This window comes from Dermacentor silvarum, chromosome 1, assembly GCF_013339745.2.
Source record: "Dermacentor silvarum isolate Dsil-2018 chromosome 1, BIME_Dsil_1.4, whole genome shotgun sequence".
Taxonomy (NCBI): Eukaryota; Metazoa; Arthropoda; class Arachnida; order Ixodida; family Ixodidae; genus Dermacentor; species Dermacentor silvarum.
Genome location: NC_051154.1, coordinates 395833997 through 395861139, shown reverse-complemented (window position 1 = coordinate 395861139; position 27143 = coordinate 395833997). Strand labels below are relative to the sequence as shown.

General features: G+C 46.4%; 1 protein-coding gene across 3 annotated transcripts in view; it reads left to right on the top strand.

Annotated features, from left to right (window-relative positions):
* LOC119437535 (solute carrier family 22 member 8) overlaps positions 1-27143 on the top strand; it is a 121600-nt gene that overhangs the window by 2399 nt on the left and 92058 nt on the right. Inside the window, exon 1 of one of the 3 annotated variants that reach the window (XM_049660668.1) lies at positions 21236-21274. The exons of the other annotated variants lie outside the window; for them this stretch is intronic. The gene's annotated coding sequence lies outside the window, so the exon portion shown is untranslated. Of the gene's footprint in view, positions 1-21235; positions 21275-27143 lie in introns of those variants that run through there. 3 annotated transcript variants of the gene reach the window in all.

Genomic DNA, 27143 nt, shown 5'->3' with positions numbered 1-27143 from the left:
GTACATTTCTCCAGTTCCTTGCAATCGGATGACCCCGTCAATAATACTCAAATGAAATTAGGCCGGATAACTGGAATTTTAAGTTGGATCCGGTACCATACCCCCAACTCGGTCAGGTTATTGATGTACAAATCGCTTTTTATTTCTTATCTTAACTACTGTTACTTGGTTTGGGGGACAGCTACAGAAAGAAACTTAACAACATAGTTGAGAATACCGAATAAAATACTGAGGTTCATAGACAACGTTACAGTTCTAGCGCCTGGCGACGCGCTATTTAAAGAATATAGGATTATTAATGTGAACGACCTCTATCAATACAGACTACTACGAGAGTACTTTCTTAGCTGCAAACGCTCAAACTTTCAGTTCATGGAGATGGCGAATGTTTGTTTAAAAGGAAAGGCCTGTGAAACAAGAAATACAGAAATGTGGAACTTCCATATTTTCGTGCTAATTATGGTTTTCAAATGCTTCGATGTACTCTTCCACGAATTCTAAATCATTACAACACCAAAGGAACCGATGTGTCTCATTTAAGTATAGGATAATTAACGGGTCTTTTTGTTGTATAAACTATGTAGTAATTTATCTAAGTTCAGCACACTCAGCGGCTCTTCTTTTAACTAGGCAGTGTATTATCTAAGTGTAGAAGATTACAGCGGTTTTCTTTGTTGTATAAGCTATGTATACGCTCTGTTCTCAGTTTTCGTTATGGCTTGATATCTATTTAAAACAAAGTGTCACTTTAAAAGACAGTGTTGTGATATTGTGCTGTCTTTCACTTCATGTAATTGTTGACAAAGGGGGCGGAGGATCCATCAAGCAGTCATTTGAACGACTTTTCCCTCCGCCTCTTGTTACGCTGTACTGTGACGAAGCAAATAAAGCAATCAACCTCACAAGGACAAATATAGGAAATTCCCGATCTAAAAAAATATAAGTAAGCAGTAGATGAAATGAATTTGAATCTTTGTGACATCTACCCACCACTTCGGGAAAGAATAGGTTTTAGTTGTTCATTCGTCTAGTATTCAATGATGAAGCATTTTATCATGTGGCACACAAGGTCACTGGAGGAAATCATTGTTGCTTTAGCTCGGCATGCTATTAGGGACCATATCTGTCTGATGCAATAAATGTATATGCCTTCTGCTAGTAGATATATGACGCCTGATACTACGAAATGAGTGAAGTTTTCGAGCGACAAATATTTTCTTCATCTCTCGTTCATATAAAATACCCTGCATAACCTATGTCACTATGACTGTTGACGGTAATGCGTTTAGCTGGAAATCAATGTAGCAACCCAACGCATTGCCAATCCAAGCGAGTTGTGTATGAGGCGTTTACTGTAGCGCGACTGTTATTTGTCGCTTCTCTAAAAACACTCGGAGCCATCTAGCGGCGCCGCCGCGAAGCCTGCGCGCGGCCTCCGAAATCCGTGGCGCGCCGCTACGTGCGAACGCTGAGAAACGCGTCATGCGGCAGCGGGGCTCCTCGGTGGCGCTTCATGCTGGACACACTCCGCCCCCTAGTTGCGCTGCCGAGAAAGTCCGCGCGTAGCCTCCACAACGTCACCTCCATTATGTTTCTCCTGTTCTGCAGCGTGGCGCGCCGTTGCGTGCGAACGCTCAGAATTGTTCCCTGGCGCGTCGCACACCCAGTGGCACATACTCAGCGACCTAAGTTGATCCGATGGTTGGTTTAGAACCCTGTTCCCTCAGCAACGCTGCCCCATGCGCTACCCATTCGTCCATAGACCACCCAGTGACCCAAGCAGGGGGGGGGGGGAGGTGGTTAGGTACAAACAAGCATACATAGATAGATAGTTAGCGCCCGGAAAGTCTGTGAAGTACCGGAAGACTGCTAACGAATCAATAAAAATGTCTCCATTGGCCCTCGAAATAAAGGTATAACAAGTAGGCGCTACCGAAGATACATGGAACATAGTTCACATAGGTACTATATCTATATATAGCAAGCTTGCCGGAAGTGTTGCTGCTAGACTTACTTCAGTACTGATTTTTTAAAAGAAAGTGACCTCTTTAGCTATATGCAGCGGTACTGGATAGCGTGTGTTGTTTTCTCCTATACGTTTGATGCGTTAGTATTTTTAGGGTGTCGCACGCACTTTCCCGGGGCTACGTTTGTATCTATGTATTCTTGTATCTAATCGTTTTCCTGTCTGCCTGGGTCACTGGGCAGTCTGTCGTCGAACGGGGAGCGCATCGGGCTGCTGTGCATGACGGAACAGGGTTCGAGACCAACCATCGGTCCAACACTGAGTATGTGGCAATGAGCACGTGCGGGCCATACTTCAACGAACATCTTTCACGCCGACATGGGTGACTGTAGATGCGGGATTGTGTAGGCACCGCTGTTCGAAGGAACTCTTTGACGCCCACTTGGAGCGCCGAGTATGGGACACTCGGTCTGTGCTGGTCTCCAATGAACCTGTTTGATGCCAACTTGGGTCACCGGGTATCTGCTAGTAGGTGTGTGCCCTTCTTGATTAAGCGCCATTGATGCCAGCTTGGGTAACTAGGTATGTAGCACTCGGAATGTGCCGCTCTACAATGTCGAAAAAGATCCCTTCAATTTCTCCGATGTTGAATGGAAACGAGCCCACGTACGAAGGGTGTTCATCAAAAAGTTAACTGGAACGCCCATGCATTTCGTCGGACCATTTGAAAATTCATATCTCGAAACTGGTTCAGTCCTCAGAATTTGTTCCATGTGGATACGCCTTGCGAACTCGGCGGCTATAATTCGTTGATTGAAAGATGTGCCGTGAAATAATAATTTAAAAGGGTACTTGCCGTAATTAGGTTAATTATGCAATTAGGCGTTTTGATTTCTCATGGAAGTAATGGCCGCCTCATCGAGTAGTTTAGATCGAGGATTATAATTGTGCCATCTGCCACAGGCTATTTAAAAAAGTTTTGATGCAGCTAAATTGACCCACCCCTTATATATAACTGACAAAGGTACAAAATTCATACTAATCCGAGTTTTCGAACTTTTATTTTTCTGTAACATACGGACTTACTGCACAAAGATGATAAAAAGTATATGCGCAGTTTACTGATACTGAGTAGCTGAAAGTAAAATATACTGAAATAAGGGGAATGTTTGTTATGTCTTACGAGGCAGCACAATTTTATCAGTTCTACTTAATTAGTTGACGAAGCAGTCATTAGTTGAAGAATTTCCAGTGTAATTTTAGTTGGTTCCATACTGTCACTTCTTTTTAGTTTTTATTATTTTTTTGCGCCAAGTAACATCGCCCCAAGCATAGCATTACACAAAATGACGAGCCCCTTTATATAATTCTCTTCTACGCAATTTAAAAAAACTAAGTTAATACAATTTTCGCACGTCCAGATTCGAGCTGAGGTCATCTATCACAGAAGCCCGATACTGAAACCCAGGGACACTTTTCTCCCACAACGGTGTGCCTCATATTCAGATCGTAGTTACGGCATGCAATATTCGCGTAACTATTCAAAATTAAGACGTCATCACACGCACTTCAATGTGGGCCCATCCCGAAAATAGTCTAGTCTGAAAATGTAAGGCAATCCGAAAGACAGCGCCGTCTAAAAATGTAAGCTCATGCCGAAGACAGTGCCATCTAAAAGTGTAAGCTCATCCCGACAATTGTGCAATATAACAATGTGTGCCGAGCCTAACAATAGCGCCGCCAAAAAAAATATGATTTCGACGCCCCTCCTACTCCCTTTACGTGAGGGGGGACGCGATAGAGTGCCGTGCCCAGTGACTCCGCACCTATTTCACCCCAAACTCTCTCAGGAAGAATGTCTTTCTTCGACTTCAACTAGAGGTTAAATCGCCTAGCAAATTCTGTCGAACAAATTACACATAACTTGGACTCTTTATCCCCATTAGCAGTCTGCGTATCTACACGCTGTCTTAACGCCATAACGCGGCTGGTAGTCTGCCTAAGCTCAGCCTTGTTGCCATGTTAACTAAATGTGTCCGATTCCTGCAACGCCCTTAAAGCGGCCGTTCGGTAATGTAATAAAAAGAAAATTGTTTGGTTGCACAGAAAACAACATAGCACGTGCGCTCGTCGATTAAGGTATGCTTTAATGCAAAGCTGGAATGATCACAAAACGCCTTTGACACTTTCAGGTACACAGAAGAGGTCACTCAGAACAGCTGCAGTGAGGCAGAAATTCTGGGAAAAAGCAGGCCCGTTTGGGAATATGCTACATGAGATGTGTTGCCAAGCTCGATCAGGCCTCGCTTCGATAGTTTTCGTAACGCTCTTTATTTTGACATGTACGTACAGCATTGGGATAGAAACGCGTATCCCCGCATCGAAACAACAAACAAGAAATTACTAACCTTTGAACATCGTCTGTTTATCTTCAGAGCAAGTCTCACGTGAACACAGTGCTAAAGGACTTTAAGACAATTCCACTAGTTTGTCCTTACTTACTGAGCAGAAAATATTATGCTGCCATGATGAAAACTTATTCCAACCTGACAGTGGAAACCTCTACAGAAATGCGGATATGTCGAAACCATCCTGATTAGCACCTTGCAGAACAATCCTTCTCTGCTTTTTAGGCACGCAAACAGCAAAGTTTCTGATGAAATTGGTTTATTTGCCGGCGCTTGAGAAGCCATAAAAACAAAGAAAGCGCCGAATGGCATTTTCTTTTTGACGTTTCTTGAACTTAGAGTGGAGGCGAGAGGCAAATACTTGCTCGGCCGGATCAACATATAAAGACGCCTCTTTTAATTTCAAATAATTTTGTATGTCCCAATAGATGCTTCTGAATTAGCCTTATTGGCTAATATGGCGCCAACGCTTCATTTTTTATCCTCTCATGCCTAAGTAGCTTCACTGCAGGCCTACTTTCATTCTGTTGCCAGATGAGCAACTTTTAGGAATGCTTCGGCGGTGAAGGAAGTAAACTCACTCTGGACTTCTACCCATTACATTCCTGATTGTAGACAGTTGTACGCTGCCACTAATTTCCTGTTCAGCGTGTTATCAGGTTTACAAATCACATAAAAATCAGTATAATGAAGTAACCGGCTGCTTACAATAAATTAAGTTCTCTCACCATCATACTATCCATTATACAGGATAATTAGCTTAATATACAGAACACAGGTGCTTTAAATGTGATCCAAAAGTTACTCGGATTGCATGCCTCCGTCCACCTGAAACTTGTTGGAGCTGTTTCATCAATATTTCTACAATAATACGTGCAGGTGTCTCCAAAAACCTCGACAATTATTGCTTTTGAAGTGCGCCAACAATGGGTATTATGTATCCTACATGAACACCCATCGCATGTAACAACTGCTGTCAGGAAGCGGCCGTCAAGGAAGCGGGCATAACTTGTACGAGGTCCGTACGCGCGTATGTGGTGTTGTATACTAAAGAACGCTTACACATTTAGAACCGTGATATCTGGCTGCGCAAATAACTGGGAATGCTTTGCTGGCAAATAACTGTTCAGGCAATGTCTGAACAATCTGGAGTGCCGATGATGAAAACAAATATTAAGGGCTTGTAGCTTCATTCATTTCAAACAGGCAGACTCAGAAATACATCTTCATATTTCTTCAGTTGCAAGTTCTGAATCATTGTCATATAACATCGCCAAAACAACGAAATAAACCTGTTTCCATTAAAAATTGACCGTGTCAATGGAAGCCGAGTGTTTTCAACTGTCACAGGTGAACTTTTGTGACGACACGAAGATTAGTTTCCTCGCGCGAATTCGGCATTAGTCTGACCCTGTTTCGCGGTGCCGGTGGTTCAGATAATTGTCTGTTCTTACCATTGTCCCACACCGCTGTCTTTGTAGGGCTTAGGATCTTGCTTCCGGAGTAACGTTATTCTAGATGATGTATGTGGTCTCGTGAAGCAAGAGTTACACCTAATTAAGCCCATTTCCTCCGAAAGCTGCTCCGAGGCTTGTAGTTTCCAAATTCCACTTTGTGCTTTTGGGAAGGGAAACACAATATTTTGTTCGTAAGACCAGTGAAGTCAGAAAAAGTGTAGAAGAGCATTGTCTCCTATACAATTATCTTTATTGCTATCTTTTTATTTTGGTATTCATTGGTTTTATCATTATTAGCGTATTTCTTTAGTTTTTGCTTTAGAACGTTGATAAATGGACATGGCGAGGTACTGTACGCCCTAATCAATCCCGAGCAATCGATTTATAACAGAACAGAAATAAAGTTGATGGGCTCCTTGTTTCAAACTATTGAAACAGCTGAACTTCAACGAAACCTTACACAAAAACGTAACCAGGGGTGCTATGCAGGATGCCCCGAGTTTAGCGAAACTCGGGATCTTCACGAGCTCTGGCGACGCCCCAAGATGAAAGAGCTAATGGTAACAAGACAAAGTTTGTCCGTCGGCACACCTCCAGTTTCATTGGTTTATCTAGATTCACTCTGGGTGGCCATCATCCCTTGGGCGTTGCCATATGGGCGGTCGACAAACTGGGGCTCACGTGATCATACGGTCGGTGCATGGTCGTGCATTCTTTCACTTGTTTGTCGTTCCACCGAGTGCATTAGAGGCACAAGCGAGTTATCAAATAAATGCATTTAGTACAATGATATTAGTCACATTACCGTAGGGTATATGTGTTTTAAAGTTTACAAATTGCACACTGAATGTGTATTAGACTAATTTGTAGTTTAATCGTTTCGCTTTATACCACGAGGGCACGCTCGCCCTCCTCTTTCTTCCTCTGGATTGGATTGGCGCGGCTCGCTACGTGCTTGCGCTAGCATTTCCGAGTACAGATTGGTGTGCGCTTGGTTTTCGCACTGGGCTTTGAACAGATCGCTCGTTGCTCGCGCTAAAGTAAGGCTTCGAGACGAAGGGAGCGTCGGCTAGCGCATAAGTGGTTTGCCGCGCGCTTACCGTGTAAGCACTCAGGAATGTCGGAAAACACTCATGCAAGGATAAAAAACTACGCTTTATTTTCTTTTACATTGTGACGCACCTTCATACTGGCTAGCACCGAGCGATGGCTTCTAACAACCGCAGGAAAGAGTCTTTATACTGGGTAGCCCCAGCGATCCGTGACTTCTAACAAACGCAAGAAAGGGTCTTTGCAGCGCACGTGGCCGTTGAGTGCCACCACAGTCATCCCAGGCGGGACTCCAGCATCAGTGCAGTTACTCTGTACCCACTGCTGAGGAGGTGGCGCTTCACTTTTTGACAATAACTTTATATTTTTCGCGTGTGAACGCCCGTGTTTGTTTCCACAAAGTGCACGCTGTGGTTAACTGTCTCCCAATGCAGATTAAGGCATAGCCCCGTTAGCATCCACTGAATTTGGGACACAGTTGTATGCGGCCAATTCGTCACTATGAATAATGGTCCCCGGTTGAAGATTGGCTGCAATAATGGCGCCTAGCGTCGCCGCCTTTCGTCGGTCGACCTTGAAAAGTAGCAGCACCCCTCAGGTCGCGCAGACCATGCCGAAGACCCATGGGCCACCATCTTTAACACCACCGTAGTTTTGGCGGCTCGGCGGAACGTTGTTGCCCGTCATTAGGCGGCCTCGATTGCACTTTTGCTCGCCGCGAAGAAGGCACTCGTCAATTTGCGCTGTCTTCCCGGGGCCACCGAGTAGAGCTCGCGCCAGCAGCTCGTCCCTTGCGACCTTACGGGGGTAGCTCTTCCAGTCGGCGATGGCGTGCTCCGATAGAGGAAACAAGTCTACGATCTCTTTCAACATCCATATGTCTACGCTTTTGCTCACGCAGTACGCGAGTCAAATCATTTGGCGCCTGGAGAGGTGGTCTTTCGGACGGCCGAGGCGGTCCGTGTTGGCGCAGTAACTTCCTTCGCCTCTCTGCCCGTGCTCTGCAGCGGTACCGTGTACCTGCCAAAACTGATTTCGGCACCAAAACTGATTTCGGCACCGGAAGGCAGCCCGGCGTCCATTCTGAGTCTTCCAATATAATGTGACTACTTCGCCTGCGCAGGTTGGTTGGTCCGGGTTGAACCCCAGGTGCGCGCAGGTGCTCCAGTACTCCGATCACGACGCCGGACCTGGCCTGGGGCTGGGGCGCGGTGGACGAGCTTGCTTGAAACAGGAGAGAGCCGAAGCGATCGCACGAACTATTCCTCCGCAGCCTAGTCACACCTGTCTACGCTCGGAAAGCATAATTTGCCCGCCACCCTTTGCCTAACTCGTCACACAGCCAGCGCACTCACGTTTTGGAAAGGCAAAAATGAAGCTGAAACTCTACGTCGGACATGTAGGTGAACGGGTCCAGATGTTCATATTGACGCTTGCTGCCGCTGGATGCGATTACACAGGCTGCTGCTGCCGCCACCATGTTCCCGAGTTCAACTCGAGGGGGGTTTCGCGATGTACGAGTTTGGCCCGAGTTAGCGTGTCAATCAAAACCATACGTCACGCCCCGCGCGAGGCATGTAACTCTTGTGCGCGCGCCCGCCACGGTTGGGCCACGCCCAACTTATTTTCCGGCAACAGCGACGTGGTGCGGAACTGAGAGGCATCAACAATCTTGACCGCCGACAGAAAATACGCACAGCACACTGTCATCGGTGATGCACTGTTACTGAGAACCACTATCAAAAACAAACGGCGACTTTCGCTGGCTCATGCATCTATCTCCTTAGGCTGTGATGGCCCCACAACATGGTTCATTGTCTGCATTGTAGCGACGTAGCGCACAGCAAATAATTATCGGAACGACACTGTAGCTGCTTGCAAGGTGTCGATGCGCCGTGGTGGATGACGATGCTGATCAGTGCGTAGTGTTTTCCAACGTAAAGATATCGCAGCTGTTGTTTGAGATGGCTGCTCTGTCATCGGTGGTGTATCGGATCTGCAGTGTCGCAAACACGGTCAACGCCGAGAAACGCTCGCTTTTTTAAACCCAGTGCGATGACATTTCTTCATCACAAGCACGGCACACTAAATAGTTGCAACCCCTTCCTGCGTTCGAAGTTTAATTTCCTAACTGCACACAGGAGCCATCACACGCCAAAACGCTATTGCTGCGCTGTCGTTACTATATCTATCTGCGATCGCTGTTAGCTCAGCAGCAGAGACAATCGGCAAGCACATTGGAGAGAACAACTCTGCGTATACATGCGAACGGAGGCACCTTCACTGGGCAAGCGATGACAAGCGATGAATTGTGTCACTGGGCAGCGCACTCTTCTTTGCAATGCATCGCGGAGGCTTCGCGCACGCAGATAAACTGGTGCACTTTCACTGTGCTGCGTCACTACGGACCCTAGAATCCGGCACAGCCATTTTGCAGTGACAACCGTTGCTCCCGTCGTTTCAGTTGGTAAAGCGGTGGCCTTAATAGCCGCCTAAGTGAAGCACCTGCGCTGAACAACCATGCCGCAGCGCTGCGTGGCCATTCCCCTAATAGTCAAGAAATGGAAAGATCATTGTCATGACTGACTTTATCAAGGATTAGAGTGCCTCGATGCGCGCGGGCATCAAGGCACCCTATCAAGGATAGCACTGCAGTGCCCCTGGCGACTGCTCACCGTATGAACTCCCTCGTGCGTGCGACGCTCTAGAATGTATCCGCTTGTAAGCTTTCGCCTCACTGTCGCCACTCGCGGCAAAATAGTGCAAAATGTAATAATTCGCTCGATCTCTGTTTGTCATCAAACATTTATGGCATTCCAAACGAAAAACAGATACTTCAAGAAATAAAATGTTTCTGATTTTATTTGTTGTATTTGAACGTAATCGATTGAGGGAAAGTGTAGGCGCAACAATGCACCGCATGTGCCCTGTTCGCATTCAACGGAGGATAGAAAGATAATGCTCGAAAGAGGAGGCACGCCCTTTACGCGCCCTAGAAAGGCGCGGCAAGTGGCTCACGGCAAGTGTGCAGATAGACAGCGGTACAGTCATGGTATAGCTAAATGGTGATAATACGTTGATAACAATACGCGGCGCTGGCGCGTTTTGCTGCGCAGTCTTCTTTGCTTGAAGAACGGAATCACTGTGCCGCGCAGGGTGCGCTCATGTTGTCATACGCGGCTTTATCTCGACATTTCTTTTTGCCTACTGTTCTTGCACGTTCCTTGCTATCTCCGTTTACTGACTGCCATCGAGCAAACTCGGGTGAAACTCGTACGAACGAGAAACTCGGCGCATCCTGCATAGCACCCCAGCACTCGTGGCGAATGTTTAACGTTATTCTGTCCGTTGCTGTTCAAGCGCTCTTGCTTCAATAAAGGCCGAGCAATTACAGCGAAAATGCTATGGGAAGCGACAAATAAACATGGGATTATGATAATTCAACAGCCCTCGCGAACTGAAGAGCATAAAAATTATACAGAAAAAGCGAAAGCATCCTCTAACGCATTACATGAGGTCAGCAGCAGGCAAAGCGTGTTGCTGAATTGACACGATAACTGCTCCAAGGCAATCACGAGAGCTGTGTGTCAGATAAGGCGTATCAAAGACTGCACACTTAGCGGTACTCGCTTGCTTTCTTCCATTACGTTGATGTCGCTTTGCGTTGATGTTCTGTGTAGTGAACAAAGGCGCGGAAGTACGCTACGCGAGCGAATGAACAGGCGCAGGACGTGCAGCAGGTGCTGTGTGCGAAAGTCAGCCAAAAGTAACAACTCCTCTGGTGAAAAAATTGCCCATCTAATGCTTGTTCGTTTATAAGAATACTGTCTCATATTACTCTGTGTCTTAACGTGCGCTGCTGTATTTCGACAAGCATTCCTGCCGCCGCGATCAGCACAGCGACATCCACAACCGAAGTGAAGGTGCAACTAGAGGTGCATTAGACAAGTGCACCACAATCGTTACACGCAATCATTCACGTATGTGTGCTGCCTCGTACCCGTATTACGCAATTAAAACAAAATACCGCAATAAAGTGCGGGCATAGAAACATAGCCGGGCTTTTCCCTCAACCATAAACAAAAAAGAATAAAGCCCAATGTTTCAAGACACATGTAATCCTTATATATTCATTTTTTGTACGTACCCTCGCACCACGCAGTTTTTGGCCGAACCCGAAATTGGGTAGAGCCATTTCACTTAGGATCATCCAACCAACCTTCCCATCCCATCGCAATATATTTCACTATATTGCAGCTGGGTTACAGACTTCTGGTTTCTTTTACACGCGATGTTGCAGCGTATTTGGATGCTTTTATGCTTAATTATAGCGCATTATTTTTACTTCAAGAAGGTGCTACATTAATAAAATTATACGCGATTCATCGCGCATTCTAGCCGTATTCCTTGATGTCAGATACAGTGAAGTATTCATCGTACACTCTTTAAAAAATTGGAGGACGCTTAAGCTTCGCCTTTAAGAGTGGAGCGAGATAGCATTCAGAGATTCCTGGCTGCTTATCAGGCTTCCCGGCAACTGAATGATGTTTTCTCGTATATTCAAATTGCAATCCGACGCTACCACGTCTGCAGGTTGTGGTTAAGGCGTACTTTACAAATATTGTGACCGATTTTACTTTTCGAAATATTTTGTTCACTCACGCGTTGCGCCACGCGGAGGGCCTGCGCGGTCGGGGTGGTTCGGGATGATTATTTCCGCCAACGACGCCGGCGCGCCCACGCCAACACCGACGCCGGATTTTCTGCGACACGGGGCCCTTAACGCTATCGCGTTAAAAGAAAATTAACATCTTCAACCTCACAAAATGCTTCAAGCATATCCGTGTTGGTTCAAATACGACACATTATGAATAATGAACCTGCTCGTATAACGCCGACTTTTTCTAATGCTGGGATCGTATAATTCCTTATTCTAATACCGTTTTTTTTTTTCAAATTTTAGTACCGGCAGCGCTCCGTCTCTCTTATTTTTTACGGAGGATTTGTGCTGATTCAGTTGGAAAATTTTTATGTCAGGCAATTGGAGCACATTCAAATGTTTTTACGACTGCTATTTTTCTTCTGGGGCCGTCCATATTCCTTACTATATTTTCATAAAAAGCGTGTATATTTGCTTGTCCTAACTTATCGCATGACACCAGAATTCATCAGTAAATGTGCGACAAGTACTATATTGAAGATTATATATTCCAAATGCGTACAAAAGTTTAATTATCCTTCAAAGTGCTAGTGAGAGTGCATGCCAACAGCCACCAATGAAAGGCTGCGCAGTGCTGCTTGCAATCGGCCATATTTTCTTCCTGCCGCTGCTGCCAAACTTCGAGGTGAGGGAGATAACAATAATTGACGGCAATCTACGTCTTGACTGGTTCAGGGAGCGCTGTGAGACAAGCAATAAAAAATACGCTGCGCCTCTGCATCTCGTTGTCAGCAGAAGCGCGCAGACGTTTAGACGTCACTGCATGTGATATGCGACAGAGGTTAAATTGCCCAGAGATGCGTTAGGTGGACTTCTTGTCGTCTTTGTGGCGAGCAGCTGTGGCTGAAAACTAGCATTATCATGTGGTATGGCTGAATTATGAGGCCACAAGAGCAACACATTAGGCAGCTTCAGTGTGGCTAACCTAGGGCGCTATAACGTAAAATGATTCCAAACTGTTTTGATTCCCATTTCTGCAATCAGCCTCCACGATTGGTCAAAACATTTTCGGGCCGCTCCCAACTTCGCCTGTCTGTCACGCGACGTCACGAAAACCGCAATAGCTCCCCATCTGATATAACGTGTACACACTGATTATGGATGATTAAACCGCACAAAAGAAAAATAATCATTCCTGTTTCGATGTCTTTTCACCAGTAGCTCTCTGCTATTGGTCCAATGTTATCCGGCTACGCCCACGTTGCCTGTCTGTCACGCGACGTCACAAAACTGCGAAAACTCACCACGTCAAAGTGACGTGTACGCGAAAAAAATGCATTAATATGCCGAACAAAACTGAAAATTTTTCTGAATAGCCACAGACTTCCCCGTTCCGAAAGGAATCAAAGATGGCTGCCCGCCGATCGCTCAGGCCCTCGCTACTCGCACCTGCCGGTGAGCATGTATTTATTTGCGCATGATAAACCTTTTTGCGTGGCTGTAAAACGTTATCGAGCCCTTTCGGCTTGCATACGACATCGCTCTGCCAACTCTTCCTTGCTGAGGATCCGTTTTAGTGCCATTGTTATCCTTCCGTTTCACGCCGCCGCGATTTTCAACCAGCCACCACTAGCTAAGTAAGGCGAAGCGGAGCAATCGGAGAAGCCGTCACCACCCTCTTCATGCGGTTATCTATTTTCACTGTGCTGGCTCGGCCCCATCGAACCCTCTCCACTAGAGCGTGCTCCTTGCCTCTTGTCAGCCAATTAGATAAGAAAAACCGCTGAGTGTAGACAATGTTATTGGTTTTGAAAGCGAACAAAGGTGACATCCTATAAACGAGGAGAGTGTTTGATTGGGTTGTTCAGACAACGCTGCGGGTTACCGCCCGATGCTTGCGTCGGTGGTTACGTAAATTTGACGTCAGGAGTTTGGAATCAAAACGGTTTGGAATCATTTTACGTTATAGCGCCCCAACGGTTGCCGCCTGAAGAGCGCGAACGGCATGGTCGGCTGTTCGCGTAAAGGCCGGCCCAGCTGTGATACAAGCAATTAAGGGCACTACATAGGGCATTCCTTTGAGTTGCGTGTTGCAATTCCTTTGATAAGGATCATGTAACATCGGTCACATTGTGGTACTAATGCAAAGACGATATTGAAAAAAGAGAGGGAGACGACGAAATATGGCCTAGCGCCGTTATTCTTGGCCTTGGAACGCACGCGGTCTTGAATAATGAAATGAACAAATTGAAAGTTACTTCGCATTGCGTGCTTAAATACTGCCACCCTCCGAGCGATTACTTTCAAGTCTTTTCCTCCACTCAAGGAAGGACTTTCCGTGAACGAGTAGGCTGTCACCAATACATTGTGCTTTTTATGACTAAAGCCGCTCAACGGAAGACTTCTCAGTTAAAGTATTAGGCCTATCACATAATTAAAGAATTTGCCGGCATTCCACACAAATTCATTTGGCCAGCCAGAAATTACTTGCCGCTGCCTGTCCCCAACAAGTTCTATTGGTCTGGAAGCTGTACGCATGCTAAAGGCGCCCATTTCCCGCAATAAGCACCACATCCACCACAAAGAGCGAATGCAAGCGAGAGCCCAAGCTCTACACAAAAATTACTCGAAGAACCCTGACACCCGCTATTCAGATGCGGCAAATTATCGCGCTCGCCATTTCCGCCTGTACTGACTCAGCCGTGATAATCAGCAACTCCCAGGCAGCGTGTCGCAGCTACCAAAAAGGAAAAATCTCGAAGAAAGCCCTAAGCATCCTTACCGAAACCTGTAACCGAATAGGAGGTTATCGTTTAGAGATATACGTCGTCTGGACCCCGGGACAAGAGTCCCTGGAGAGGAACCAAGTGGCCGACGCCGTATTTCGAGAGCATGCAAGCCGGGCTTTCCTGCCAGAGGGGGCCAGAAAGGCGACGAGACAGGAAGACGGCCCGAAGAACTACACCAATATTCTACAGCACCATATACTCGAACGAAGAATGCATCAGCTACGCCATCCTGAAACTCACCAAAGAAGACACAGCTACTGCAAACCAACTCCCATGTTAACGGCATCCTATTAAGGCGAAAGCCTTTAATGGCTTGTACTCGCGGCGTCCGTCCGTGCCCTGGAACGGTTCCATCTGTGGCCTCTCCCCCTCACACTCTCTCAGCAATCACTTGATGGCGCAGCGGCGCATAGCAACTGTTGCGCCGCCACAGATGTGGCCTCTATCAGCACTCACTTGATTACCCTTACACTCTCTCAGCAATCACTTGATGGCGCAGCGGCGCATAGCAACTGTTGCGCCGCCACAGATGTGGCCTCTCTCAGCACTCACTTGATTACCCTTACACTCTCTCAGCAATCACTTGATGGCGCAGCGGTGCATAGCAACTGTTGCGCCGCCACAGATGTGGCCTCTCTCAGCACTCACTTGATTACCCTTACACTCTCTCAGCAATCACTTGATGGCGCAGCGGCGCATAGCAACTGTTGCGCCGCCACAGATGTGGCCTCTCTCAGCACTCACTTGATTACCCTTACACTCTCTCAGCAATCACTTGATGGCGCAGCGGTGCATAGCAACTGTTGCGCCGCCACAGATGTGGCCTCTCTCAGCACTCACTTGATTACCCTTACACTCTCTCAGCAATCACTTGATGGCGCAGCGGCGCATAGCAACTGTTGCGCCGCCACAGATGTGGCCTCTCAGCACTCACGTGATCACCCTTACACTCTCTCAGCAATCACTTGATGGCGCAGCGCAGTCGAGTTAGTCGGATGGCTGCCAAGCGGCCCGGTGATGATTCCACGGCAAGCGGTTCGGAGAAGCGCCCCAAGAATGTGGATTCTCCAGATACCAAACCCCACAAGAAGAATGAACCAATGCGCATGCGGCGGTAGTCAGTCGAATGGGCACAGGCTTTTGCCGAACACACTTTAGAATTTACAAAGTGTCCTTCAATTTTCATATGATATCTCCAACTAAATTCCCGTACCTCTGCAAGTTTTGCAGAGTCCCGGGCACCCTGCGCCGCATGGCAATGGAGTGCTCGGAACACGCGATATCCCCGCAAAAACCGAAGATGGCCGGTGAAAAAACAGCCGAATCAGACAGGACGGCAGAGGACAAGGAAGAACTGTGGGAGGCCATGCTGTCTTGCCCAGGGCTGGATGACCATCGAAAGTTGGTGGACCGGGCCAGGGTGGAAGCGAGAGCCCAAGAATTACTGGAATGAGGAAGCCACCCACCTGAGGGCGAGGAAAGGTCTCTTTCTCTTTATCGCTAGTTCATAAAAAACATTTATCTCTGTATTTCTCTCTCTTACATTTTATTTAATCACTGAGACCCTTCTCGTGGAATTAGTTACAGTTTATTGTATTTTATATTTTTATAGCATTCGTGATTTCCCCATCACTTTGAAACAACCACAAAACGGAGTCCAAAGTACTGGTTATATACGTACAAATATTAAGCACTTTCCACTTAGCGGTTAATGGCAGCAATGGTTTCACTCCAGCGAAGTTTCTGCGAAACTCTTCAATTGACGAGAAATAATTTCCACTGACTTCAACAACCCTTAAACTGTCATTCCCTAGATAACTCGGTCGTCCACGGTCGCACTGCCCATGAAACTACCAAGCATACTCTCTTTTTTTTTTTTGAGCAAACTTCCTGCAACTCCAAAAACAACTACTGCAGAAAAGAACATTGGGTACCTGTTGCGCCATCTATGAAGAGCTCAGTTCAAGAATGATGACCAGCACAGTATGTAGTTTCGTATCTTAAGCAGCACGACGGAAAATGACGTATGTCGCGTCTAACATTATCAGCAACATGATGGCGGACCTGGTAAATGCGTTATTTGGTTAATTTCTGTTTTCTAGGCGGAGACGAGAGGTGTTACACCACACAGATACATGTATGCCCTTGCGTCTGCGATATCACTGTTGCAAATATTTGTAATGCCATGCATTCTTCTCCGAGTCCCACAAGTTTTTCTGGAGTTTCTTGGTGTTTTGCCATCCTGCCGTCTTCGTGGGTAAGCGAGGACACAGACCACTACCGCCATCTCCAGCCAAGGATGGGGAGAAGCTGAGGCCAACTGTGGCCGCCGAGATTACGGGAACTGGCAGGTTTTGCACTGGCCGTTCAATTCGCACGGAGAGAGCGTAAGTTCATTTGCGGGCGTGGCGGCGGCCTTCTCCGCGCCGGGGCACTTGCAACAAGGGCTTGTCATGCGTCGAGGAGGCTTTCGGGCGTTCCAATAATGTTGCTGCGGCTGGGATGAGGGGAGAAAAAAGTTATTTTGCTCATTATATGATCCCTTACTAATTTGGAAATCACGGCTCAAGGTGTAGAGGAGCAAAGTATGTGTTCGCGCATGCTTATTCTCAAATGTGTGCGTGTGTGTTTTTCTGCGCACATACTCCCACTACATTCACGTAGTGGTGGCGTGTGACTACGGTGTCGCGCGGCTGGTCAAAAGTAAATACGCCCACGTACCGTGCATTGGCACGTAAACTCCAGGATTTACTTTTATTTGACGTGGAAGTGCAATTTTTCTACAAGAGTTCGTCATATGTCAAAAGCGCACTATACTTCTGAATTTGCGGGCTATATTTATGTTTATCGTTTAGTGAGCTGGTTTCAAAGCTGCAGATGAGTCGTTTGCTGGTGTCGGCGCTTGCTTCCGTCTGTGCATTTGGCCGTCGTGTCAGTCTGTCAAGCAAGGCGTAGCATGATCCACTAACAGCAACCTGCCGCCATTGTCGTGTACTGAGATTTACGTGCATGTTAGCAAACCCCAGATGGTCAAAATTAATCTGCAGTCCCCCACTACGGCGTACCCCATAATCATACCGTGTTTTTGGCACGTACACCACAGACTGTATTATTGTTATTATCATTTAATCATTTTTGTCCAGGGTTGCGCGCTTTGACATGCATCAGCTGACAAGTGAAAGTATACAAAATTTTGATACAAGAGTACAGCAAGAAAAGTTTTCATGCTTTTCTATGTGCCTATAGTGTTGCCTTTCTCCGCCAACGGGTTAACCTAACTCTCAGGCTTAAGTATGCTAGTCCAAAGGCGGATATTCAAAGTGAAGTATCAGTGAAATTTCCAAACGCACAAGGAACGTCTAAGTAAAGCGCAGCAAGCTTTAATAAAGGTTTCCTTGCGGGTTCAAGAACATCCGTGTCTTGTGCTGCCTCAGTTTACATGCCACTGCCTGCTGCAGTATCAAGATTCGACGTAGCGAGAAATTGTGCCTGAAGCGTGAAGTGATAAATTATGCAATTATTTACTGGTTTATTACTCTATGCACTTGCCGCCCAAGTATGCATTACCGTAATTATAAACAGTAATAAATAAAGTGCGAATTGTAGCCAGCACGAAAATATTAGTCACATTTCCGTGTATCTGCCTATGGCATCTTTATTTAATTTATTTTCTCAATAGATTTTCACGAATACCTTACCTTGCATTTCGGAAGCTAATAGGCAACGGAGGAACGAAGGTTACACGAACGCAAAACAAGAGTTCGTCAACAAGGAAAAAAAAATCATAAACTTAACAAAATCATGTTTTTTCACAACGCAATTGCACGCAACACCAATGCGGTCAATAGAAGAAGTACGATACAAATGAAACCTAAAAGAAATTAAATACGGTAGAATTCATCTACGTTGGCTATATAAGTATGCTAATAGCCGAAACTCTTTCAGGCCACTTGGTTGTAAAAATATTCCGCAACACGGGAGAAGAGAAGCAATGCGCACGTTGCGATCTCGCGCGGTCGGCCTTCTACGGCCACTTGCGCAGGCGCCACAGCCCTAGGCTAGCACAGCGTCAACCAACAGCAGCAGCGCGCGTGCAAGGTCCACCGAAATAGGTAGCGAAGCTTCGGGCGAAAAGCGGTTCAGAACAAGTTGTCACCGACATCAGCAAGGGCGGTTATGGGAGCAGCGATTGTAGCGCGACTGTGTGAGGAGGGAACGAACATTGGCAAAGAAAAAAAGCGTTTTTTAAGTACAACGAGACAAAGTTTCATTCATTGAACGAAAATTAAATTTCCAATCATGTTTATATACGCGTGGCGAGAAAAAAAAGACAACTCTATTTTACTTTTTCATTATCAATAAATGCCCCTTTTCAGCGCCAACCATAGGAGACACTGCTATCACTTGCTGTGGCAGCACTTGAAGTGTGCAGAAAGGCGCGCTCGTAAAGTTCACCTGTTACAATACGCCCGCCTGAATCGTTGTGTTGTTTTGCTTTTCGACGTTTGTCTGAATTTCGTGGCGCGGGTAGTTTCATCGTTTCTTAACCTGTTCCGTCAAAAGAAGTGCGGTACGGCCATCAGAAAATTGTTTACTTTAGCTGATTTTGTGCGGCTGCTCTGGCCGACGAGCTTCGCGTCCGACGATGGTACCAGCCGTCAGAACCCAAAGCATTCCTCGGGCTCCAAAGAAAGTATGTTGTGTGCAGCAGTGCAATTTCGACACCCGTACGGCTCTGTATCGCTTTCTGCGGTAAAAGCTCCAAGCGCCCATCAAGTCGAATGGCGGGGCATTTGAATATACAGCTCTAATGGCAGACCAGCAAAAGACATTTTGCGCCGTTGAGGACAAAGTGACCTCACTTCTGTTTTTAATGGATATGGCGTCACATTATTCTTTCTTCCGCCGGAAGTGTTCCCTCGTCACACAGATGGTGCTAAATCAATACCACCTAGATAGCACAAGGCCTGTTCACTCCGATCCATGACGTCATGCTACCTGGCCCGAAATTTCCATTGCCAAGGCTGGCGTGACGAAAGCGGTGACGTCAAAATCACTGTTGCTTACTCGGGAGCGTCTCCATTAGATTACATGGCAGTCGAGCCAGGTAGGATGACGTCATGGATCGGAGTGAACAGGCCTTGTGCTATCTAGGTTGTGTTGGCTAAACCCCATGAACCACTGATGAACCGCCATGTTTTGAACGTATTCTATTGACCCTTTTCCCGGCGCTTCCATGTGCGCTGCCATGTTTCATCCCGTGTTGACGCGTCCATTGCTTGCCTCAGCTGCCTCCGTGTTTACAATGCAAGCGCGTGACGCCGGTGCGGCGCAGAAAACCTCCGTTTCGACGCATACCATAGACGGTGACTGTGTGGACGACACGAAGCTTTGGTCAAAGCTTTAGAGGATATGTAAGTTATTTCAGAGCTCATTACGCCCTTTTCAAACGGCGCGAGCAGCGCATACGGAGCTTGTACTAAAAGTGGGTCTATAATTGTATTCCAAGCTGTCCAAACTTTCTGCTTATGAATTAAATCAGGATCAGTGTGCTCTTCGTTCTGCTAAACCTCATGAACCTGTTACACTAAATTCTGGGAAACGTCGAAAAGCAAAACAACACAACGTTTCAGGTGGGCGTATTGTAACAGGCTTGTCATGCTTCTGACTCAGTACAGTTCTTCGGTTCCTCGGTGCGGTTCTGATTGTTCATTTTCAGCCTTCGCGGGTGTGCTCTGTTGCGATAGATTAGTTCTTGCTACGCACAAAGCTTGGAATGTAAATGTGTACTTTGTGGTAGCTTGTATAGCAATGACGTATTATCGCTAGTCCCTCGCTTACTCTGTGGACCGTCACGAAACGTTCAGCTTCCAACATTCGTGTCTTGTCTCGGTGTAGTCGCCGTCACCCATGCTTCGGCGCATTGATTCAAGTGTGCGCCCATTCACTTATTATCAATACGCTGGCGATAGTGTGGGTAATTTTGCGTGCGAGTAGGGGTGGATGTCTTTAGATAACGTGCGAGAAGCTTACTATGCCAGTAAGTGGCGCTACTTCCTTTTGTAGCGATTAAAAATTAAATTATGGGGTTTTACGTGTCAAAACCATGATCTGATTATGAGGCACGCTGTAGTTGGCGACTCCGGAAATTTGGTCCACCTGGGGTTCTTTAACGTGCAACTAAATCTAAGTACACGGGTGTTTTCGCATTTCGCCCCCATCGACATGCGGCCGCCGTGGCCGGAATTCGATCCCGCGACCTCGTGCTCAGCAGCCCAACACCATAGCCACTGAGCAACCACGGCGGGTCCTTTTGTAACGAGCGGTACTCACTCTTAAGTGCCGACCTTGCGGAGTTGATGTCCTTTCTTTGGAGGCTAGCTATACAGCGCTAGCCGATGAATTATCTTTTTTTTTCGTGTCCTTGAGGGAAGCCGTGTATCACGAAGGGCCGGCAACACAGGCGGTCCTTATGTAGTAGCGGCGACAATGGTTGATTCCATTTCTTAATATGCGAATCACTATTTTCGCAGCAAACTACCGCACACGTCTTCCCTTTATCGTTACACATTTTGGAGTATGAATTGGGAACAATGCATTAGCGAACACCCAGTTGCATTTCCTACAGATGATCGCGCAGTAGCAGGGCAGAAGCAGTAATGGTTTCGTATTCGTGCGCATTCGCCGAGGCCACTCGTTCTTCTATCTCGTTCTTCTTCAAGCGCCATCTCGTTCTTCTATAGCAAACTGCTCCGCAAAAAGGGTCAATACAAACTTCGCTACCAGGTATATTTACCTCGGCGTGGGCGCCAGATGACAGTTTTTTTTTTCTGTCGAGCATGACAAAAGGCTCGGCCGAAGCAGGACCTGCCAGCGCGCGCAATACCGGGAACCATGGGCGAACGAAGGGGACGTCGGAGGAAAACCTGCAGATCTCGTTAAGTGTAAGTTGATCACGCATGTCTGGCATTTTCTGCGAGCGTATCCTCTTTCGACGCACCCTTTTGGCGCTATCGTATTTCCTGGAGCAAGAGGCGCGAACGAGCGTCGCGAGCTCCGGCTTGGGTTGGCGGCCGTGAGGCGACGACGGCGCGGATGATCTGTGGGAAGCACATGACTAGGCAAAAGTTCCATTTCATCAACGAATAAATAGCTGGAGCAATAGACACGGCCGAGCGTCGTGCTGGCTCGGTTTTACTCTCGGATTCTTAAACTACTAGGCATTAAGAAAACGACCGGGCTCCACCAGCGCGACGCGCGTCGGCGTCTCGTACTGCAGCGATTCGTGCAATGCTTCGCATTACATAGATGTCAGCTACAGTTGAATCTGCCACAAATTTTTATCATGCAACCTTCATGTGTAAATGTAACGGGCACAATAGCAAATGCGCATGAACCCAGCGAAAAGCTAAACAAAGGTTACAGAGCTCCCTGCAACAAATGGCGTAAAAGATGGGACCAGCATTACTTTTCGATCCTCCACGCATTCTTCCTGAGTACTTGTACATATGCGAAAAAATATATAAGAGCCTTGCGCAGCACTGGCTCATCTAGAATACTAGGAACTTATTTTAGCAGAAACCATCCTCGATGATTATCTGTGTCAATGCGAGGCATTTCTTCCCTGCACGTGGTGCAAGGCCCGAACAAACGCACGTCCTCCTGAGGAAACGCTCACTCCAGGACCGCCACATCCGCGGGCCGCGACACCCTGACGACGTATATGATCGGAACCAGAGGTGGTCGCAGGCGCTACAAGCCGTACCTAATTCGTTTGACATTGTGCTTTTGGAAGTTCGCTCGCAGCGCGCAAGTGGTGGTCCCCCAATCAGCACCGTTTCGTGTCGGCGGCCTGTTCAGCGGCCCTTCGCCTGGCGTGCGGCTTGTTTGCGAACGCGCGTAGCTTCTCTTGTTGCTCGCGCTCCACGGCCGCGCGTATCACATCGACACGTCGCCTCGTCTCCTTACCCGCCGCTTCGGTACGCATCACATAGCTCTGTAGTCTCCGCAGAGCCTTTCCAGTCTTACATTCCACATGCGCTTCATACTTGCGAGGCCTCATTGGTGTATCTGTAAGTAGAGGCTACGCGCCACATAGCGCAGCTAGTGCAACCGAACCGCGTCTATTTGTGGCGCGCCCACCCATACCAGCGAGTGTAGGAAGATGAGGCGCCGAGCTAGTAGCGTCGCGTGAGTGGGCGCATGGGAGAGCGTGGGCATGCGCATGGCGCAAGGAGGGCCAATAGCGGCCAGCGAGTGGACGCATGGGGTTCGCGCACATCGGCGACAAACTCTGCGACATTGAACGGCTTCGCGTTTGACCTTGGCCCTGACTAGTCAAATAAATGCTTCGCAATTAAAAGACTAGAAGACGCATGGACCTGTCGCAACCAGACTTGTGCACATTACAGAAAAAGAGTAACCGATTACCATTACAAGTACTTCTTAGAAAAATGTAATTGAATGCAGCTACTTATTACGGCGCGACGAAAGTATTTGAGTAATTACTAGATCGTAATCGATTACTTTAACGTTAGCCTCCCTACCTTTAAAACACTGTACATAAACAGTAAGTAGAACGTGCTAGCCTGCATCTTTTAATGGCGTCCTCTGCAGCCGTTCATATGTTGTTTACGTTCACTGATTTTTGCTTTTCACATTATTGTCCCTGCAATATCCCCACCCTTTTTTTGTGAAGATATGCGCTAGCGACACTGAAAACTCACGCGATGTGCGCGCTGGAAAGCTGGGATTTCTTTTGACGTACGAACACTTTGGCTCACAAGATTGCGATTACCCAACGCCGGAATGCTCGGGTCTGGGTCCTCTATGAAGCGTAGCGTTTCATTGTTGAAGTTGAAGTTGAAATTTATTTGCATCATCACAATGCGGGAATGCTCGGGCAAAAAGTGAAAATCCATTCACATAAGTAGCGTCCGAGCCCCCATATACAAGGCATACAAAAAGGGCTACAATATACACTAACGAGGCATTTTAACTGTTTATTATTGCAGGTCAACGTCTAGTGTTATACAGTGTTATATAATACGAACAGCTTGACAATAATTATAAATACATAAAAAACTCTAACAGCAGTGGAAAATAGTACTGACATTATGGAATGAAATACTGTCGTATGTTACGTATGCTGAACATTTACACATGAAGGTTTTGGGAAATTAGTCTGTTTAACTGCAAGTGAATGACGTAACATTTGCCGCCATGCTGAGTACGACAAAATGGCACCTGCGAATACTCTTCACTGCGGAATGGATATACAATGGTATTCGTTTTCAGCGATGATATGCTCAGAAATGCATGCTGGGGCTAGGCAAAGACCCTCCCGATAAGGCTAGTGAAAATTGAAAGGTTGTCCATAGGGGATTCTCTCGCATCGATGTCCGATGTGGCCATTGCTATCGATCCATACAAGCGCCGTTTCAATTTCTCTGTCCGCATCTGGTGACCCTCTGCCCGGCGCCCTTCCCTCATTAGCCATTTAGACATCGACTAATAATTGTAACGCACGCCGTCAAACGTTCACGTACTTTGGCAAAGTGGCGAAATCTGAACTGTTTTTTTTTTTTGTTCTTATAAAGCTCCATAATATCCCGCTGTAATAAAGTTGTTCATGTGTCACAATCACAAGTATAGACGTATATGAATCGCGTATACTATGTCAAATAGATAGACACATGTGCGTTTAATAGCCCAAACGTTCTCTCTCTGTCAGTGACAGAATCTCATAGACTGCACGAACCGAAGAACAATTGAGCAGGAACTCTTAGCGCCTATGAAGGTCGCGTAACGACGCTTCCAGGAGAGACAGCGAGAGAGAGAGAGAGAGAGAAATTTAATATAAGAGAAACGCTGAGAGGTGGGACTTTCTAGAGAGGTGGGCGAATCGGTAGGCCTGTCATTTCAGGTCAGTGAGCCATTCCTGCAGGTCACTAATTGTAGGAAGAAGGCCACCCATGTACATTTTGTCATCCCTTTGCATGCTGTAGTTCCCGCATAATTTAAGTGCTCAAGATTGCGTCTCCTCTTATAGCTTGTTTCACCAAAAATGTACCTGGTTACATGTAATTGGTTACTGAAAAATGTAATTGAATTACAGTGAGCGTTACCGAGTAAACAAAGTAATCGTTAAATTACAATGTTACCAAAGACGTAATTGATTACAACTAATTAATTAATGTGTTATAAGTTTGGTCGCAACGACGACGAACTCACATTGCGGTAATAAACGACAGTGAAGCCGGCGCGCTTTCATATCCGGGTTCCTAGTTTGGACGCCGCTAGCAGCGCGCGCGACTTTCCGAAAATGTTATTTGCTGCCGCAATAAAAATTATTCGCGCATTCGCGTGCAGCCTCATCCACTTTCCAACTAACTATAACCCTTCAACCGGCGCTGGTGTTTTACTGAAGCTTGAGTCACTGACTATAGATGTGTCACTCAAAAGCAGGCGTGCAAACAAGTGCGCAGGAAAGGACGCCGACTATCAACTGAACAGTCGCAAAATGGAAGAGTAAAGGGAAGGCGCAGCTTACCAGCGCATGCTCAAGGGAAAGGATCGTAAACTTGACAATCTTCGATACGCGGCGGCACTCGTGAGAGATAACTCTTTAGGCATAGCAATCCTACGTCGGTGTTTGTGTTGTTCCTTTGGTCCATATTAAACGCCTACTTTACATTAATATGCATAACTACTGATTTGCTCTTCTTTTAGTTGTTCTACCAATACGTTATTCGGAGGGAGCATGGCCGGACTGAAAATCCTGATACCTGAAATCACATCAGACTGCTGTGAGGTCCACAAGTGCATCTTCATACAAGATAGAAAATTGTAAACGGTATAACAAGAATTAAGCAAATTACTATTACAGAACTGTGTTATTTGTAAGTATTATTGATGTCACTAATGCTTTAAAACCCCCACTAATATTTCAAAAATTGAGCCTCAACAACATGTATTAGCCTTGAGACAGTAAGGCAGTTGCGTAGTCTCTATAACTTGCCAAACTGTTGTCTTCCGTCTTTCTCATAGAACTAAAAACAGCTTTAGAGAAGGGAAACTTTACCTTCCACAGCGGAAGGCAAATAAGCAGCGGAAGCGCACGGAGCTTACGACCGAATATGACAGATGGCGCAACACTCCCAGGAACTAGTCATAGCCAGAAGTAAATTTCGACACAGGTTAATTGAAAGTGTAAATGGATAACACGGAGACATCGAAAACAATGTGAGAGAAACAGAGACAGTGAATTGCATGCAAGGAATGAAAACAAAAAAGACCATGGAGATTTACATCAATGAGAAGAAAGAAATCAGAAAGAAAAATTTGTAGGATCACACGAAGAGAAGTGCCTTGCTATTTTAGACTCGAGCTGGTTGCCTACGGACAAAAACATAACGGAGCAAATATTCGTCAAAAGATGAGGCATGTGTATGCTGCACCGAAAATCCGGAGACCATTCAGCACATCCTAATAGAATGCGAATAGAGAACAGTAGGTAACGAACACCTTCCAGAAGCGGTTGGATTTAAAGTTGACGGAAACATCAATGGGTCAGCAGTCGAGATAAGCAAATACCTTTAGAGTATTGGTGGGAAAAAATGAGGGAAGTGATTGATTCGACCGGATCCGTTACAAGCATAGGTAGTTGTACAAGGTAGACAAGTGTTGAGCAGAAAAAAAAAAGACGTTAGAGAGATGCGTACAAAAATGCTAGAATGAAAAGCATGTAAAACATACTTGAATAACTCAAGCAGGCTAGGTGACCATTTGTCACGGCCCTGTTTCGAAGGGGATGCTAATAAATTATTATCATCATCATCGTAATCATCAGCGGGAACAGCTTTTATTTTGGGGTGGCGGCGGGCAACGCGGAAGGCTCGTAACCGTACGCGGTAATGTTTCTTGCCGAGTTGGAATGGTCCTCGTCTTCAGACGTGTACTCGTCGCTGGTAGAGGCACCAGAACTCGAATCCATGCTCGCGATGACGGCGTCGGCGCGCTACGAATGACCGTGGCGGCCGGCTGGCTATCCGACGAGGGTGTCGTGACGCCACGCCTTCCAAGTCCCGCGGGTCGGACGGCGCTGCGCGCGCTCACAAAAACGCCGAAAATAAAGCCATCGGCTCAAAAATGAGCTAAATGACTACTTCTTTTGGGTGCAATCACACACTGAGGATTCATTTTCAGCATTTTCGTAAAATTTTCCGATTTTGTGTCCGTATCCCTTTAAGGAACCATAGCTTACGCAGGGCTGATGAAGAAATGTCCAATATATGCTCTGACCAAGCAAGCTTATTACTTCACGCCTAAGCACTTATATTGGTAAACTTCTAATACAGGCTGGTTATGGAGTTGATAAGAAAAATAACTGGGACATTTTTTCGTTGTGACACGTAAAAGTGCAATTTTCTCCGAATTCAGCGCCATACCCCAACGCATACACCAATCATCGATTGCGAAAAGACTTTTCTGCAACAAGAAATGATCATTCGTGGATGATATTTTCTTAAAAACAGCACAATCACCAGCAAACATTCTTATGGATACATCGTGAGGCACCACGTCCACCAAATCATTAACATAAAAAGAAACAATAGCGGACCTAAAACACTCCCATGTCGAACGCCCGAGGTAACAGACAAGCGCCACTAGACGGACAATGATCAATTTCCACAAACTGCTTTCTATCGGCTAGGTACGAGGCAATCCACTGAATAATGTACAAAGGTAACCCTATAGACTCTAATTTATACAATAATTTTCCATGAGGCACTCTATCGAAGGCTTTTGATA